Consider the following 19,980-nt stretch of genomic DNA (forward strand, 5'->3'; position numbering starts at 1 on the left):
TAACTTTTGTGTATCATCGTCAAAGTGAAGGTCGAAAGGGATACAGTAAACCTGAAGTGAAGCATTGGAATCTGAAACAGGTTTCACAGGAAAGGCTCAAAACATAGACAGTAAGCAGACTCAGTCTTCTTGTTCTTAAATCGGACTTGTGCCTTTTGTAATTAATTCCGATGCAATTTCTGTGTTTCGTAGTCAATTTGAAGGTCCCAGGGATACAGTAAACCTGCAGTTGTGCATCGGACTCTAAAATTTGTGACACAGAAAGGGTCAAAACATAGACACTAAGAAAAGTCAGTCATCTTGTACTTAAGTTGGCATTGTGCCACTTCTATTTAATTCCGTTCCAATTTCTGTGTTTCATCGTCATTGTGAAGGTCCCAGGGATACAGCAAACCTGCAGTTGTGCTTCTTGCTTTAAAACTGGTGACACAGGAAAGGGTCAAAACATAGACAGTAACAGGACTCAGTCTTCTTGTACTCAAGTCGGCATTGTGCCTTTTGTATTTAATTCCGACACAATTTCAATGTGTCATCGTCAAAGTGAAGGTCCATTGATACAGTAAACCTGACGTACAGCATCGGAATCTATAACTGGTCCCACAGGAAAGGCTCATAACATAGACCGTAAGAAGACTTAGTATTCTTGCAATTAAGTCAACATTGTGGTTTTTGTATTAAATTCCGATGCGATTTATGTGTTTCATCGTCAATGTGAAGGTCCAAGTGATACAGTAAACCTTAAGTAAAGCATCGGAATCTAAAACTGGTCTCACAGGAAAGGCTCAAAACATAGACAGTAAGAAGTCTCAGTATTCTAGTAATTAAGTCGGCATTGTGGCTTTTGTATTTATTTCCGATGCGATTTATGTGTTTCATCGTCAATGTGAATGTCCAAGTGATACAGTAAACCTGAAGTAAAGCATCGGAATGTAAAACTGGTCCTACAGGAAAGGCTCAAAAGCATAGACAGTAAGAAGACTCAGTATACTTGTAATTAAGTCTGCATTGTGGCTTTTGTATTTAATTCCGATGCCATTTTTGTGTTTCATCGTCAAAGTGATGGTCCAAGTGATACAGTAAACCTGAAGTAAAGCATGGGAATCTAATGCTGGTCTTACAGGAAAGGCTCAAAACACAGACACTGAGAAGACAAAGTATTCTTGTAAATAAGACTGCATTGATCCTCCTGCATTTTATTCCGATGCAATTTTTGTGTTTCATTGTCAAAGTGATGGTCCAAGGGATACACGAAACCTGAAGTGAAGTATCGGAATCTAAATCTGGTCTCACAGGAAAGGGTCACATCATAGACACTAAGAAAAGTCAGTCATCTTGTACTTAAGTCGGCATTGTGCCTTTTTTACTTTATTCCGATTCAATTTATGTGTTTCATCGTCAATATGAAAGTCAAAGGGATACAGTAAACCGGCAGTTGTGCATCGGGCTCTAAAACTGGTGATGCAGGAAAGGCTCAAATTATAGACACAAAGAAAGGTCAGTCATCTTGTACCTAAATTGGCATTGTGCCTTTTCTATTTAATTACGTCGCAATTTAGTGTTTCATCGACAAAGTGAACGTCCAAGGGATACAGTAAACCGGCAGTTGTTCATCCGACTCTAATACTTGCGGCACAGGAAAGGCTCAAATCATAGACACTAAGAAAAGTCTGTCTTCTTGTACTTAAGTCGACATTGTGCCTTTTGTATTTAATTCCAATGTAATTTTTGTGTTTCATCGTCAAAGTGAAGGTGCAAGGGAAACAGTAAACCTGAAGTGATGCATCGGAATCTAAAACTTCTCTCACAGGAAAGGGTCAAAACATGGACAGTAAGAAGACTCAGTCTTCTTGTACTTAAGACGGCATTCACAAGTGATACAGTAAACCTGAAGTAAAGCATCGGAATCTAAAACTGGTCTCACAGGAAGGGCTCAAAATATACACAGAAAGCAGACACAGTCTACTTGTACTTAAATCGGCATTGTGCCTTTTGTAATTAATTCCGATGCAATAGCTGTGTTTCATCGACAAAGTAAAGGTCCAAGGGATACAGTAATCCTGCAGTTGTGCATCGGAATCTAAAGTTGGTGACACAGGAAAAGCTCAAAACATACACACAAAGAAAAGTCAGTCTACCAGTACTTTAGTCGGAATTGTGCATTTAGTATTTAATTCCGATGCAATTCGTGTGTTACATCGTCAAAGTCAAGGTCCACAGTATACAGTAAACCTGAAGTGATACATCGGAATCTAAAAGTGGTCTCACAGGAAAGGCTCAAAACATTGACAGTGAGAAGACTCAGTATTCTTGTAATTAAGTCGGCATTGTGCCTTTCGCATATAATTCCGATGCAATTTTTGTGTTTCATCGTCAGTGTGAAAGTCCAAGGTATTCAGTAAACCGGCAGTTGTGCATCGGGCTCTAAAACTGGTGGCGCAGGAAAGGCTCAAATCATAGACACTAAGAAAAGTCAGTCATCTTGTACCTAAGTCGGCGTTGTGCCTTTTGCATTTAATTCCGATTCAATTTTTGTGTTTCATCGTCAATGTGAAAGTCCAAGGGATACAGTAAACCAGAAGTGGAGCATCGGAATCTAAAACTAGTGACACAGGAAATGCTGAAAACATAGACACTAGTAAAAGTCAGTGTTCTTGTACTTAAGTCGGTATTGTGCCTTTTCTATTTAATTACGACGCAATTTAGTGTTTCATCGACAAAGTGAAAGTCCAAGGGATACAGTAAACCGGCAGTTGTGCATCCGACTCTAAAACTTGTGACACAGGAAAGACTCAAAACATAGACACTAAGAAAAGTCAGTCTTCTCGTGCTTCAGTCGGCATTGTGCCATTTGTATTTAATTCCGATGTAATTTTTGTGTATCATCGTCAAAGTGAAGGTCGAAAGGGATACAGTAAACCTGAAGTGAAGCATCGGAATCTGAAACAGGATTCACAGGACGGGCTCGAGACATAGACAGTAAGCAGAATCAGTCTTCCTGTACTGAAAGCGGAGTTGTGCTTTTTGTAATTAATTCCGATGCAATTTCTGTGATTCATAGTCAATGTGAAGGTCCCAGGGATACAGTAAACCTATAGTTCTGCATCGGGATATACGACTGGTTACACATGATAGGATCTAAACACAGACACTAAGATAAGTCAGTCTTCTTGTGCATAAGTCGCTATTTTGCCTTTTGTGTTCAATTCCGATGTAATTTCTGTGTTTCATCGTCAATCAGAAGGTCCAAGGGATACAGTAAACCTGCAGTTGTGCATCTGAATGTAAAACTGTTGACACAGGAAATGCTCAAACATAGACACTAAGAAAAGTCTGTCTTCTTGTACTTAAGTCGGCATTGTGCCTTTTGTATTTAATTCCAATGTAATTTTTGTGTTTCATCGTCAAAGTGAAGGTCCAAGGGAAACAGTAAACCTGAAGTGATGCATCGGAATCTAAAACTTCTCTCACAGGAAAGGGTCAAAACATGGACAGTAAGAAGACTCAGTCTTCTTGTACTTAAGACGGCATTCACAAGTGATACAGTAAACCTGAAGTAAAGCATCGGAATCTAAAACTGGTCTCACAGGAAGGGCTCAAAATATACACAGAAAGCAGACACAGTCTACTTGTACTTAAATCGGCATTGTGCCTTTTGTAATTAATTCCGATGCAATAGCTGTGTTTCATCGACAAAGTAAAGGTCCAAGGGATACAGTAAACCTGCAGTTGTGCATTGGACTCTGAATCTGGTGACACAGGAAAGGCTCAAATCATACACACTAAAAAAAGTCAGTCATCTTGTACTTAAGTCGGCATTGAGCATTTTCTATTTATTTCCGACGCAATGTAGTGTTTCGACGTCAAAGTGAAGGTCCAAGGGATACAGTAAAACGGCAGTTGTGAATCGGAATCTAAAACCGGTGACACAGGAAAGGCTCAAAACATAGACACAAAGAAAAGGCTGTAATCCTGTACCTAAGTCGGCATTGTGCCTTTCGCATATAATTCCGATGCAATTTTTGTGTTTCATCGTCAGTGTGAAAGTCCAAGGTATTCAGTAAACCGGCAGTTGTGCATCGGGCTCTAAAACTGGTGGCGCAGGAAAGGCTCAAATCATAGACACTAAGAAAAGTCAGTCATCTTGTACCTAAGTCGGCGTTGTGCCTTTTGCATTTAATTCCGATTCAATATTTGTGTTTCATCGTCAATGTGAAAGTCCAAGGGATACAGTAAACCAGAAGTGGAGCATCGGAATCTAAAACTAGTGACACAGGAAATGCTGAAAACGTAGACACTAGGACAAGTCAGTGTTCTTGTACTTAAGTCGGTATTGTGCCTTTTCTATTTAATTACGTCGCAATTTAGTGTTTCATCGACAAAGTGAAAGTCCAAGGGATATAGTAAACCGGCAGTTGTGCATCCGACTCTAAAACTTGTGACACAGGAAAGACCCAAAACATAGACACTAAGAAAAGTCAGTCTTCTCGTACTTAAGTCGGCATTGTGGCTTTCCTGTTTAATTCCGATGCAATTTCTGTGTTTCATCGTCATTGTGAAGGTCCCAGGGATACAGTAAACCTGCAATTGTGCATCGGACTCTAAAACTGGTGACACAGGAAAGGGTCAAAACATAGACAGTAAGAGGACTCAGTCTTCTTGTACTTAAGTCAGCATTGTGCCTTTTGTATTTAATTCCGATGCAATTTTTGTGTTTCATCGTCAATGTGAAGGTCCACGGGATACAGTAAACCTGAAGTGGAGCATCGGACTCTAAAACTGGTCTCACAATAAAGGGTCAAAACATAGACAGTAAGAAGACTTAGTCTACTTGTACTTAAGTCGGCATTCTGCCTTTTGTAATTAATTCCGATGCAATTTCTGTGTTTCATCGTCAATGTGAAGGTCCCAGGGATACAGTAAACCTGCAGATGTGCATCGGACTCCACAACTGGTGACACAGAATGGGTCAAAACATAGACACTAAGAAAAGTCAGTCTTCTTGTACTTAAGTCGGCATTGTGCCTTTTTTATTTAATTCCGATGCAATTTCTGTGTATCATCGTCATTGTGAAGGTCCCAGGGATACAGTAAACCTGCAGTTGTGCATCAAACTCTAAAACTGGTGACACAGGAAAGGGTCAAAACATAGACAGTAAGAGGACTTAGTCTTCTTGTACTCAAGTCGGCATTGTGCCTTTTGTATTTAATTCCGATGCAATTTTTGTGTTTCATCGTCAAAGTGAAGGTCCAAGTGATACAGTAAACCTGAAGTAAAGCATCGGAATCTAAAAGTGGTCTCACAGCAAAGGCTCAAAACATAGACACAAAGAAGAGTCAGTCTTCTTGTACTTAAGTCGGCATTGTGCCTTTTCTATTTTTTTCAACGCTATGTAGTGTTTCAACGTCACAGTGAAGGTCCAAGGGATACTGTAAACCGGCAGTTGTGCATCGGAATCTAAAACCGGTGACACAGGAAAGGCTCAAGACATAGACACAAAGATAAGGCAGTCATCTTGTACCTAAGTCGGCATTGTGCCTTTTGCATTTAATTCCGATCCAATTTTTGTGTTTCATCGTCAATGTGAAGGTCCAAGGGATACAGTAAACCTGAAGTAAAGCGTCGAAATCTAAAAGTGGTCTCACAGGAAAGGCTCAAAACATAGACAGTAAGAAGACTCAGTATTCTTGTAATTAAGTCGGCATTGTGACTTTTGTATTTAATTCCGATGCGATTTATGTGTTTCATCGTCAATGTGTAGGTCCAAGGGATACAGTAAACCTGCAGTTGTGCATCGTACTCTAAAACTGGTGACACAGGAAAGGCTCAAGTCATAGACACTAAGATAGGTCAGTCATCTTGTACTTAAGTCGGCATTGTGCCATTTCTATTTATTTCCGACCCAATTTAGTGTTTCATCGTCTAATTGAAGGTCCAAGGGAACAGTAAAGCGACAGTTGTTCATCGGAATCTAAAACCGGTGACACAGGAAAGGCTCAAATCATAGACACTAAGAAAAGGCAGTCATCTTGTACCTATGTCGGCATTGTGCCTTTTGCATTTAATTCCGATGCAGTTTTTGTGTTTCATCGTCAATGTGAAAGTCCAAGGGATACAGTAAACCGGCAGTTGTGCATCGGGCTCTAAAACTGGTGACGCAGGAAAGGCTAAAAAAATAGACACTAAGAAGAGGCTGTCTTCTTGTACTTGAGTCGGCATTGTGCCTTTTGTATTTCATTCCGCTGCAAATCTTGTGTTTCATCGTCAAAGTAAAGGTCCAAGGGATACTCGAAACCTGAAATCAAGCATCGGTAACTAAAACTGGTCTGACAGGAAAGGCTCAAAACATAGACACTAAGAAGACTCCGTCTTTTTGTACTGAAGTCGGCATTGCGCCTTTTGTATTTAATTCCGATGCAATTTTTGTGTTTCATCGTCAAAGTGAAGGTCCAAGTGATATAGTAAACCTGAAGTAAAGCATCGGAATCTAAAAGTGGTCTCACAGCAAAGGCTCAAAACATAGACACAAAGAAGAGTCAGTCTTCTTGCACTTAAGTCGGCATTGTGCCTTTTCTATTTTTTTCAACGCTATGTAGTGTTTCATCGTCAAAGTGAAGGTCCAAGGGATACAGTAAACCGGCAGTTGTGCATCGGAATCTAAAACCGGTGACACAGGGAAGGCTCAAGACATAGACACAAAGAAAAGGCAGTCAACTTGTACCTAAGTCGGCATTGTGCCTTTCGCATTTAATTCCGATGCAATTTTTGTGTTTCATCTTCAATGTGAAAGTCCAAGGTATACAGTAAACCGGAAGCTGTTCATCGGGCTCTAAAACTGGTGACGCAGGAATGGCTCAAATCATAGATACTAAGAAAAGTCATTCGTCTTGTACTTAGGTCGGCGTTGTGCCTTTTGTATTTAATTCCGATGCCATTTTTGTGTTTCATCGTCAAGGTGATGGTCCAAGTGATACATTAAACCTGAAGTAAAGAATGGGAATCTAAATTTGGTCTCACGGGAAAGGCTCAAAACATAGACAGTGAGAAGTCTCAGTATTCTTGTAATTAAGACTGCATTGTGCCTTTTGTATTTTATTCCGATGCAATTTTTGTGTTTCATTGTCAAAGTGATGGTCCAAAGGATACACGAAACCTGAAGTGAAGCATCGGAATCTAAAACTGGTCTCACAGGAAAGGCTCCAATCATAGACACTAAGATAGGTCAGTCATCTTGAACTTAATCGGCATTGTGCCTTTTGCTTTAATTCCGATACAATTGTTGTGTTTCATCTTCAATGTGAAAGTCCAAGGGATACAGTAAACCTAAAGTGGAACATCGGAATCTAAAACTAGTGACACAGGAAAAGCTCAAAACATTAACACTAGGAAAAGTCAGTGTTCTTGTACTTAAGTCGGCATTGTGCCTTTTCTATCTCATTACGACGCAATTTAGTGTTTCATCGACAAAGTGAAAGTCCAAGGGATGCAGTTGTGCATCCGACTCTAAAACTTGTGAGACAGGAAAGGCTCAAATCATAGACACTAAGGAAAGTCTGTCATCTTGTACTTAAGTCGGCATTGTGCCTTTTGTATTTAATTCCGATGCAATTTTTGTATTTCATCGTCAACTTGAAGGTCCAAGGGAGACAGTTATCCTGAAGTGATGCATCGGAATCTAAAACTTGTCTCACAGGAAAGGATCAAGGCATAGACATTAAGGAGACTCAGTCTTCTTGTACTTAAGTCGGCATTCTGCCTTTTGTATTTAATTCCGACACAATTTTAATGTGTCATCGTCAAAGTGAAGGTCCAAGTGATACAGTAAACCTGACGTACAGCATCGGAATCTAAAACTGGTCTCACAGGAAAGGCTCATAACATACACCGTAAGAAGACTTAGTATTCTTGCAATTAAGTCAACATTGTGGTTCTTGTATTAAATTCCGATGCGATTTATGTGTTTCACCGTCAATGTGAAGGTCCAAGGGATACAGTAAACCTGCAGTTGTGCATCGGACTCTAAAACTGGTGACACAGGAAAGTCTCAAATCATAGACACTAAGAAAGTTCAGTCATCTTGTACTTAAGTCGGCATTGTACCATTTCTATTTATTTCCGACCCAATTTAGTGTTTCATCGTCAAAGTGAAGGTCCAAGGGAAACAGTAAAGCGGCAGTTGTGCATCGGAATCTAAAACCGAAGACACAGGAAAGGCTCAAATCATAGACACTATAAAAGGCAGTCATCTTGAACTTTAGTCGGCATTGTGCCTATTGTATTTTATTCCGATGCAATGTCTGTGTTTCATCGTCAGTGTAAAGGTCCAAGGGATACGGTAAACCTGCAGTAGTGCAACGGAGTCTAAAACTGGTGACACAGGAAAGGCTCAAAACATAGACATAAAGAAGAGTCAGTCTTTTTGTACTTAAGTCGGCATTGTGCCTATTCTATTTATTTCCGACGCTATGTAGTGTTTCATCGTCAATGTGAAAGTCCAAGGGATACAGTAAACCGGCAGTTGTGCATCGGGCTCTAAAACTGGTGACGCAGGAAAGGCTCAAATCATAGACACTAAGAAAAGTTAGTCCTCTTGTACTTAAGTCGGCATTGTGCCTTTTGTATTTAATTCCGATGCAATTTCTGTATTTCATCGTCAACGTGAAGGTCCAAGGGAATCAGTAATCCTGAAGTGATGCATCGGAATCTAAAACTTGTCTCACAGGAAAGGGTCAAGGCATAGACATTAAGAAGACACAGTCTTCTTGTACTTAAGTCGGCATTCTGCCTTTTGTATTTAATTCCAATGCAATTTCTGTGTTTCATCGTCAACGTGAAGGTCCAAAAGATACAGTAAACCTGCAGTAGTGCATCGTACGATTAACCTGGTGACACAGGAGAGGCCCAAGACATAGACACTAAGAAAAGTCAGTCTTCTTGTTCTTATGTCGGCATTGTGCCAATTGTATTTAATTCCGATGTAACTTTTGTGTATCATCGTCAAAGTGAAGGTCGAAAGGGATACAGTAAACCTGAAGTGAAGCATTGGAATCTGAAACAGGTTTCACAGGAAAGGCTCAAAACATAGACAGTAAGCAGACTCAGTCTTCTTGTTCTTAAATCGGACTTGTGCCTTTTGTAATTAATTCCGATGCAATTTCTGTGTTTCGTAGTCAATTTGAAGGTCTCAGGGATACAGTAAACCTGCAGTTGTGCATCGGACTCTAAAATTTGTGACACAGAAAGGGTCAAAACATAGACACTAAGAAAAGTCAGTCATCTTGTACTTAAGTTGGCATTGTGCCACTTCTATTTAATTCCGTTCCAATTTCTGTGTTTCATCGTCATTGTGAAGGTCCCAGGGATACAGCAAACCTGCAGTTGTGCTTCTTGCTTTAAAACTGGTGACACAGGAAAGGGTCAAAACATAGACAGTAACAGGACTCAGTCTTCTTGTACTCAAGTCGGCATTGTGCCTTTTGTATTTAATTCCGACACAATTTCAATGTGTCATCGTCAAAGTGAAGGTCCATTGATACAGTAAACCTGACGTACAGCATCGGAATCTATAACTGGTCCCACAGGAAAGGCTCATAACATAGACCGTAAGAAGACTTAGTATTCTTGCAATTAAGTCAACATTGTGGTTTTTGTATTAAATTCCGATGCGATTTATGTGTTTCATCGTCAATGTGAAGGTCCAAGTGATACAGTAAACCTTAAGTAAAGCATCGGAATCTAAAACTGGTCTCACAGGAAAGGCTCAAAACATAGACAGTAAGAAGTCTCAGTATTCTAGTAATTAAGTCGGCATTGTGGCTTTTGTATTTATTTCCGATGCGATTTATGTGTTTCATCGTCAATGTGAATGTCCAAGTGATACAGTAAACCTGAAGTAAAGCATCGGAATGTAAAACTGGTCCCACAGGAAAGGCTCAAAAGCATAGACAGTAAGAAGACTCAGTATACTTGTAATTAAGTCTGCATTGTGGCTTTTGTATTTAATTCCGATGCCATTTTTGTGTTTCATCGTCAAAGTGATGGTCCAAGTGATACAGTAAACCTGAAGTAAAGCATGGGAATCTAATGCTGGTCTTACAGGAAAGGCTCAAAACACAGACACTGAGAAGACAAAGTATTCTTGTAAATAAGACTGCATTGATTCTCCTGCATTTTATTCCGATGCAATTTTTGTGTTTCATTGTCAAAGTGATGGTCCAAGGGATACACGAAACCTGAAGTGAAGTATCGGAATCTAAATCTGGTCTCACAGGAAAGGGTCAAATCATAGACACTAAGAAAAGTAAGTCATCTTGTACTTAAGTCGGCATTGTGCCTTTTTTATTTTATTCCGATTCAATTTATGTCTTTCATCGTCAATATGAAAGTCAAAGGGATACAGTAAACCGGCAGTTGTGCATCGGGCTCTAAAACTGGTGATGCAGGAAAGGCTCAAATTATAGACACAAAGAAAGGTCAGTCATCTTGTACCTAAATTGGCATTGTGCCTTTTCTATTTAATTACGTCGCAATTTAGTGTTTCATCGACAAAGTGAAAGTCCAAGGGATACAGTAAACCGGCAGTTGTTCATCCGACTCTAAAACTTGCGGCACAGGAAAGGCTCAAATCATAGACACTAAGAAAAGTCTGTCTTCTTGTACTTAAGTCGGCATTGTGCCTTTTGTATTTAATTCCAATGTAATTTTTGTGTTTCATCGTCAAAGTGAAGGTCCAAGGGAAACAGTAAACCTGAAGTGATGCATCGGAATCTAAAACTTCTCTCACAGGAAAGGGTCAAAACATGGACAGTAAGAAGACTCAGTCTTCTTGTACTTAAGACGGCATTCACAAGTGATACAGTAAACCTGAAGTAAAGCATCGGAATCTAAAACTGGTCTCACAGGAAGGGCTCAAAATATACACAGAAAGCAGACACTGTCTACTTGTACTTAAATCGGCATTGTGCCTTTTGTAATTAATTCCGATGCAATAGCTGTGTTTCATCGACAAAGTAAAGGTCCAAGGGATACAGTAAACCTGCAGTTGTGCATTGGACTCTGAATCTGGTGACACAGGAAAGGCTCAAATCATACACACTAAAAAAAGTCAGTCATCTTGTACTTAAGTCGGCATTGAGCATTTTCTATTTATTTCCGACGCAATGTAGTGTTTCGACGTCAAAGTGAAGGTCCAAGGGATACAGTAAAACGGCAGTTGTGAATCGGAATCTAAAACCGGTGACACAGGAAAGGCTCAAAACATAGACACAAAGAAAAGGCTGTAATCCTGTACCTAAGTCGGCATTGTGCCTTTCGCATATAATTCCGATGCAATTTTTGTGTTTCATCGTCAGTGTGAAAGTCCAAGGTATTCAGTAAACCGGCAGTTGTGCATCGGGCTCTAAAACTGGTGGCGCAGGAAAGGCTCAAATCATAGACACTAAGAAAAGTCAGTCATCTTGTACCTAAGTCGGCATTGTGCCTTTTGCATTTAATTCCGATTCAACATTTGTGTTTCATCGTCAATGTGAAAGTCCAAGGGATACAGTAAACCAGAAGTGGAGCATCGGAATCTAAAACTAGTGACACAGGAAATGCTGAAAACGTAGACACTAGGACAAGTCAGTGTTCTTGTACTTAAGTCGGTATTGTGCATTTGCTATTTAATTACGACGCAATTTAGTGTTTCATCGACAAAGTGAAAGTCCAAGGGATATAGTAAACCGACAGTTGTGCATCCGACTCTAAAACTTGTGACACAGGAAAGACCCAAAACATAGACACTAAGAAAAGTCAGTCTTCTCGTACTTAAGTCGGCATTGTGGCTTTCCTGTTTAATTCCGATGCAATTTCTGTGTTTCATCGTCATTGTGAAGGTCCCAGGGATACAGTAAACCTGCAATTGTGCATCGGACTCTAAAACTGGTGACACAGGAAAGGGTCAAAACATAGACAGTAAGAGGACTCAGTCTTCTTGTACTTAAGTCAGCATTGTGCCTTTTGTATTTAATTCCGATGCAATTTCTGTGTTTCATCGTCAATGTGAAGATCCAAGGGATACAGTAAACCTGAAGTGGAGCATCGGACTCTAAAACTGGTCTCACAATAAAGGGTCAAAACATAGACAGTAAGAAGACTTAGTCTACTTGTACTTAAGTCGGCATTCTGCCTTTTGTAATTAATTCCGATGCAATTTCTGTGTTTCATCGTCAATGTGAAGGTCCCAGGGATACAGTAAACCTGCAGATGAGCATCGGACTCCACAACTGGTGACACAGAAAGGGTCAAAACATAGACACTAAGAAAAGTCAGTCTTCTTGTACTTAAGTCGGCATTGTGCCTTTTCTATTTAATTCCGATGCAATTTCTGTGTTTCATCGTCATTGTGAAGGTCCCAGGGATACAGTAAACCTGCAGTTGTGCATCAAACTCTAAAACTGGTGACACAGGAAAGGGTCAAAACATAGACAGTAAGAGGACTTAGTCTTCTTGTACTCAAGTCGGCATTGTGCCTTTTGTATTTAATTCCGATGCAATTTTTGTGTTTCATCGTCAAAGTGAAGGTCCAAGTGATACAGTAAACCTGAAGTAAAGCATCGGAATCTAAAAGTGGTCTCACAGCAAAGGCTCAAAACATAGACACAAAGAAGAGTCAGTCTTCTTGTACTTAAGTCGGCATTGTGCCTTTTCTATTTTTTTCAACGCTATGTAGTGTTTCAACGTCACAGTGAAGGTCCCAGGGATACAGTAAACCTGCAGTTGTGCATCGTACTCTAAAACTGGTGACACAGGAAAGGCTCAAGTCATAGACACTAAGATAGGTCAGTCATCTTGTACTTAAGTCGGCATTGTGCCATTTCTATTTATTTCCGACCCAATTTAGTGTTTCATCGTCTAATTGAAGGTCCAAGGGAACAGTAAAGCGACAGTTGTTCATCGGAATCTAAAACCGGTGACACAGGAAAGGCTCAAATCATAGACACTAAGAAAAGGCAGTCATCTTGTACCTATGTCGGCATTGTGCCTTTTGCATTTAATTCCGATGCAGTTTTTGTGTTTCATCGTCAATGTGAAAGTCCAAGGGATACAGTAAACCGGCAGTTGTGCATCGGGCTCTAAAACTGGTGACGCAGGAAAGGCTAAAAAAATAGACACTAAGAAGAGGCTGTCTTCCTGTACTTGAGTCGGCATTGTGCCTTTTGTATTTCATTCTGCTGCAAATCTTGTGTTTCATCGTCAAAGTAAAGGTCCAAGGGATACTCGAAACCTGAAATGAAGCATCGGTAACTAAAACTGGTCTGACAGGAAAGGCTCAAAACATAGACACTAAGAAGACTCCGTCTTTTTGTACTGAAGTCGGTATTGCGCCTTTTGCATTTAATTACGATGCAATTTTTGTGTTTCATCGTTAATGTGAAGGTCCAAGGGATACAGTAATCCTGAAGTGGAGCATCGGACTCTAAAACTGGTCTCACAATAAAGGGTCAAAACATAGACAGTAAGAAGACTTAGTCTACTTGTACTGAAGTCGGCATTCTGCCTTTTGTAATTAATTCCGATGCAATCTCTGTGTTTCATCGTCAATGTGAAGGTCCCAGGGATACAGTAAACCTGCAGTTGTGCATCGGACTCCACAACTGGTGACACAAAATGGTCAAAACATAGACACTAAGAAAAGTCACTCTTCTTGTACTTAAGTCGGCATTGTGCCTTTTCTATTTAATTCCGATGCAATTTCTGTGTTTCATCGTCATTGTGAAGGTCCCAGGGATACAGTAAACATGCAGTTGTGCATCAAACTCTAAAACTGGTGACACAGGAAAGTGTCAAAACATAGACAGTAAGAGGACTAAGTCTTCTTGTACTCAAGTCGGCATTGTGCCTTTTGTATTTAATTCCGATGCAATTTTTGTGTTTCATTGTCAAAGTGAAGGTCCAAGTGATATAGTAACCTGAAGTAAAGCATCGGAATCTAAAAGTGGTCTCACAGCAAAGGCTCAAAACAGAGACACAAAGAAGAGTCAGTCTTCTCGTACTTAAGTCGGCATTGTGCCTTTTCTATTTTTTTCAACGCTATGTAGTGTTTCATCGTCAAAGTGAAAGTCCAAGGGATACAGTAAACCGGCAGTTGTGCATCGGGCTCTAAAACTGGTGATGCGGGAAAGGCTAAAAAAATAGACACTAAGAAGAGGCTGTCTTCTTGTACTTGAGTCGGCATTGTGCCTTTTGTATATCATTCCGCTGCAAATCTTGTGTTTCATCGTCAAAGTAAAGGTCCAAGGGATACTCGAAACCTGAAATCAAGCATCGGTAACTAAATCTGGTCTGACAGGAAAGGCTCAAAACATAGACACTAAGAAGACTCCGTCTTTTTGTACTGAAGTCGGCATTGCGCCTTTTGCATTTAATTACGATGCAATTTTTGTGTTTCATCGTTAATGTGAAGGTCCAAGGGATACAGTAAACCTGAAGTGGAGCATCGGACTCTAAAACTGGTCTCACAATAAAGGGTCAAAACATAGACAGTAAGAAGACTTAGTCTACTTGTACTGAAGTCGGCATTCTGCCTTTTGTAATTAATTCCGATGCAATCTCTGTGTTTCATCGTCAATGTGAAGGTCCCAGGGATACAGTAAACCTGCAGTTGTGCATCGGACTCCACAACTGGTGACACAAAAAGGGTCAAACCATAGACACTAAGAAAAGTCACTCTTCTTGTACTTAAGTCGGCATTGTGCCTTTTCTATTTAATTCCGATGCAATTTCTGTGTTTCATCGTCATTGTGAAGGTCCCAGGGATACAGTAAACATGCAGTTGTGCATCAAACTCTAAAACTGGTGACACAGGAAAGTGTCAGAACATAGACAGTAAGAGGACTAAGTCTTCTTGTACTCAAGTCCCCATTGTGCCTTTTGTATTTAATTCCGATGCAATTTTTGTGTTTCATCGTCAAAGTGAAGGTCCAAGTGATATAGTAAACCTGAAGTAAAGCATCGGAATCTAAAAGTGGTCTCACAGCAAAGGCTCAAAACATAGACACAAAGAAGAGTCAGTCTTCTTGTACTTAAGTCGGCATTGTGCCTTTTCTATTTTTTTCAACGCTATGTAGTGTTTCATCGTCAAAGTGAAGGTCCAAGGGATACAGTAAACCGGCAGTTGTGCATCGGAATCTAAAACCGGTGACACAGGGAAGGCTCAAGACATAGACACAAAGAAAAGGCAGTCAACTTGTACCTAAGTCGGCATTGTGCCTTTTGCATTTAATTCCGATGCAATTTTTGTGTTTCATCTTCAATGTGAAAGTCCAAGGTATACAGTAAACCGGAAGCTGTTCATCGGGCTCTAAAACTGGTGACGCAGGAATGGCTCAAATCATAGATACTAAGAAAAGTCATTCGTCTTGTACTTAGGTCGGCGTTGTGCCTTTTGTATATAATTCCGATGCCATTTTTGTGTTTCATCGTCAAGGTGATGGTCCAAGTGATACATTAAACCTGAAGTAAAGAATGGGAATCTAAATTTGGTCTCACGGGAAAGGCTCAAAACATAGACAGTGAGAAGTCTCAGTATTCTTGTAATTAAGACTGCATTGTGCCTTTTGTATTTTATTCCGATGCAATTTTTGTGTTTCATTGTCAAAGTGATGGTCCAAAGGATACACGAAACCTGAAGTGAAGCATCGGAATCTAAAACTGGTCTCACAGGAAAGGCTCCAATCATAGACACTAAGATAGGTCAGTCATCTTGAACTTAATCGGCATTGTGCCTTTTGCTTTAATTCCGATACAGTTTTTGTGTTTCATCTTCAATGTGAAAGTCCAAGGGATACAGTAAACCTAAAGTGGAACATCGGAATCTAAAACTAGTGACACAGGAAAGGCTCAAAACATTAACACTAGGAAAAGTCAGTGTTCTTAAACTTAAGTCGGCATTGTGCCTGTTCTATCTCATTACGACGCAATTTAGTGTTTCATCGACAAAGTGAAAGTCCAAGGGATACAGTAAATCGGCAGTTGTGCATCCGACTCTAAAACTTGTGAGACAGGAAAGGCTCAAATCATAGACACTAAGGAAAGTCTGTCATCTTCTACTTAAGTCGGCATTGTGCCTTTTGTATTTAATTCCGATGCAATTTTTGTATTTCATCGTCAACTTGAAGGTCCAAGGGAGACAGTTATCCTGAAGTGATGCATCGGAATCTAAAACTTGTCTCACAGGAAAGGATCAAGGCATAGACATTAAGGAGACTCAGTCTTCTTGTACTTAAGTCGGCATTCTGCCTTTTGTATTTAATTCCGACACAATTTTAATGTGTCATCGTCAAAGTGAAGGTCCAAGTGATACAGTAAACCTGACGTACAGCATCGGAATCTAAAACTGGTCTCACAGGAAAGGCTCATAACATACACCGTAAGAAGACTTAGTATTCTTGCAATTAAGTCAACATTGTGGTTCTTGTATTAAATTCCGATGCGATTTATGTGTTTCACCGTCAATGTGAAGGTCCAAGGGATACAGGAAACCTGCAGTTGTGCATCGGACTCTAAAACTGGTGACACAGGAAAGTCTCAAATCATAGACACTAAGAAAGTTCAGTCATCTTGTACTTAAGTCGGCATTGTACCATTTCTATTTATTTCCGACCCAATTTAGTGTTTCATCGTCAAAGTGAAGGTCCAAGGGAAACAGTAAAGCGGCAGTTGTGCATCGGAATCTAAAACCGAAGACACAGGAAAGGCTCAAATCATAGACACTATAAAAGGCAGTCATCTTGAACTTTAGTCGGCATTGTGCCTATTGTATTTTATTCCGATGCAATGTCTGTGTTTCATCGTCAATGTAAAGGTCCAAGGGATACGGTACACCTGCAGTAGTGCAACGGAGTCTGAAACTGGTGACACAGGAAAGGCTCAAAGCATAGACATAAAGAAGAGTCAGTCTTTTTGTACTTAAGTCGGCATTGTGCCTATTCTATTTATTTCCGAGGCTATGTAGTGTTTCATCGTCAATGTGAAAGTCCAAGGGATACAGTAAACCGGCAGTTGTGCATCGGGCTCTAAAACTGGTGACGCAGGAAAGGCTCAAATCATAGACACTAAGAAAAGTTAGTCCTCTTGTACTTAAGTCGGCATTGTGCCTTTTCTATTTAATTCCGATGCAATTTCTGTATTTCATCGTCAACGTGAAGGTCCAAGGGAATCAGTAATCCTGAAGTGATGCATCGGAATCTAAAACTTGTCTCACAGGAAAGGGTCAAGGCATAGACATTAAGAAGACACAGTCTTCTTGTACTTAAGTCGGCATTCTGCCTTTTGTATTTAATTCCAATGCAATTTCTGTGTTTCATCGTCAACGTGAAGGTCCAAAAGATACAGTAAACCTGCAGTAGTGCATCGTACGATTAACCTGGTGACACAGGAGAGGCCCAAGACATAGACACTAAGAAAAGTCAGTCTTCTTGTTCTTATGTAGGCATTGTGCCAATTGTATTTAATTCCGATGTAACTTTTGTGTATCATCGTCAAAGTGAAGGTCGAAAGGGATACAGTAAACCTGAAGTGAAGCATTGGAATCTGAAACAGGTTTCACAGGAAAGGCTCAAAACATAGACAGTAAGCAGACTCAGTCTTCTTGTTCTTAATTCGGACTTGTGCCTTTTGTAATTAATTCCGATGCAATTTCTGTGTTTCGTAGTCAATTTGAAGGTCCCAGGGATACAGTAAACCTGCAGTTGTGCATCGGACTCTAAAATTTGTGACGCAGAAAGGGTCAAAACATAGACACCAAGAAAAGTCAGTCATCTTGTACTTAAGTTGGCATTGTGCCACTTCTATTTAATTCCGTTCCAATTTCTGTGTTTCATCGTCATTGTGAAGGTCCCAGGGATACAGCAAACCTGCAGTTGTGCTTCTTGCTTTAAAACTGGTGACACAGGAAAGGGTCAAAACATAGACAGTAACAGGACTCAGTCTTCTTGTACTCAAGTCGGCATTGTGCCCTTTGTATTTAATTCCGACACAATTTCAATGTGTCATCGTCAAAGTGAAGGTCCATTGATACAGTAAACCTGACGTACAGCATCGGAATCTATAACTGGTCTCACAGGAAAGGCTGATAGCATAGACCGTAAGAAGACTTAGTATTCTTGCAATTAAGTCAACATTGCGGTTTTTGTATTAAATTCCGATGCGATTTATGTGTTTCAACGTCAATGTGAAGGTCCAAGTGATACAGTAAACCTTAAGTAAAGCATCGGAATCTAAAACTGGTCTCACAGGAAAGGCTCAAAACATAGTCAGTAAGAAGTCTCAGTATTCTAGTAATTAAGTCGGCATTGTGGCTTTTGTATTTATTTCCGATGCGATTTATGTGTTTCATCGTCAATGTGAATGTCCAAGTGATACAGTAAACCTGAAGTAAAGCATCGGAATGTAAAACTGGTCCCACAGGAAAGGCTCAAAAGCATAGACAGTAAGAAGACTCAGTATACTTGTAATTAAGTCTGCATTGTGGCTTTTGTATTTATTTCCGATGCCATTTTTGTGTTTCATCGTCAAAGTGATGGTCCAAGTGATACAGTAAACCTGAAGTAAAGCATGGGAATCTAATGCTGGTCTTACAGGAAAGGCTCAAAACACAGACACTGAGAAGACAAAGTATTCTTGTAAATAAGACTGCATTGATCCTCCTGCATTTTATTCCGATGCGATTTTTGTGTTTCATTGTCAAAGTGATGGTCCAAGGGATACACGAAACCTGAAGTGAAGTATCGGAATCTAAAACTGGTCTCACAGGAAAGGGTCAAATCATAGACACTAAGAAAAGTCAGTCATCTTGTACTTAAGTCGGCATTGTGCCTTTTTTATTTTATTCCGATTCAATTTATGTGTTTCATCGTCAGTATGAAAGTCCAAGGGATACAGTAAACCGGCAGTTGTTCATCCGACTCTAAAACTTGCGGCACAGGAAAGGCTCAAATCATAGACACTAAGAAAAGTCTGTCTTCTTGTACTTAAGTCGGCATTGTGCCTTTTGTATTGAATTCCAATGTAATTTTTGTGTTTCATCGTCAAAGTGAAGGTCCAAGGGAAACAGTAAACCTGAAGTGATGCATCGGAATCTAAAACTTCTCTCACAGGAAAGGGTCAAAACATGGACAGTAAGAAGACTCAGTCTTCTTGTACTTAAGACGGCATTCACAAGTGATACAGTAAACCTGAAGTAAAGCATCGGAATCTAAAACTGGTCTCACAGGAAGGGCTCAAAATATACACAGAAAGCAGACACAGTCTACTTGTACTTAAATCGGCATTGTGCCTTTTGTAATTAATTCCGATGCAATAGCTGTGTTTCATCGACAAAGTAAAGGTCCAAGGGATACAGTAATCCTGCAGTTGTGCATCGGAATGTAAAGTTGGTGACACAGGAAAAGCTCAAAACATACACACAAAGAAAAGTCAGTCTACCAGTACTTTAGTCGGAATTGTGCATTTAGTATTTAATTCCGATGCAATTCGTGTGTTACATCGTCAAAGTCAAGGTCCACAGTATACAGTAAACCTGAAGTGATACATCGGAATCTAAAAGTGGTCTCACAGGAAAGGCTCAAAACATTGACAGTGAGAAGACTCAGTATTCTTGTAATTAAGTCGGCATTGTGGCTTTTGTATTTGATTCCGATGCGATTTATGCGTTTCATCGTCAATGTGAAGGTCCATGGTATACAGTAAACCTGCAGTTGTGCATTGGACTCTGAATCTGGTGACACAGGAAAGGCTCAAATCATACACACTAAAAAAAGTCAGTCATCTTGTACTTAAGTCGGCATTGTCCATTTTCTATTTATTTCCGACGCAATGTAGTGTTTCGACGTCAAAGTGAAGGTCCAAGGGACACAGTAAAACGGCAGTTGTGAATCGGAATCTAAAACCGGTGACACAGGAAAGGCTCAAAACATAGACACAAAGAAAAGGCTGTAATCCTG

The sequence above is a fragment of the Schistocerca serialis genome, chromosome 5 (genome assembly GCF_023864345.2).
Source record: "Schistocerca serialis cubense isolate TAMUIC-IGC-003099 chromosome 5, iqSchSeri2.2, whole genome shotgun sequence".
NCBI lineage: Eukaryota > Metazoa > Arthropoda > Insecta > Orthoptera > Acrididae > Schistocerca > Schistocerca serialis.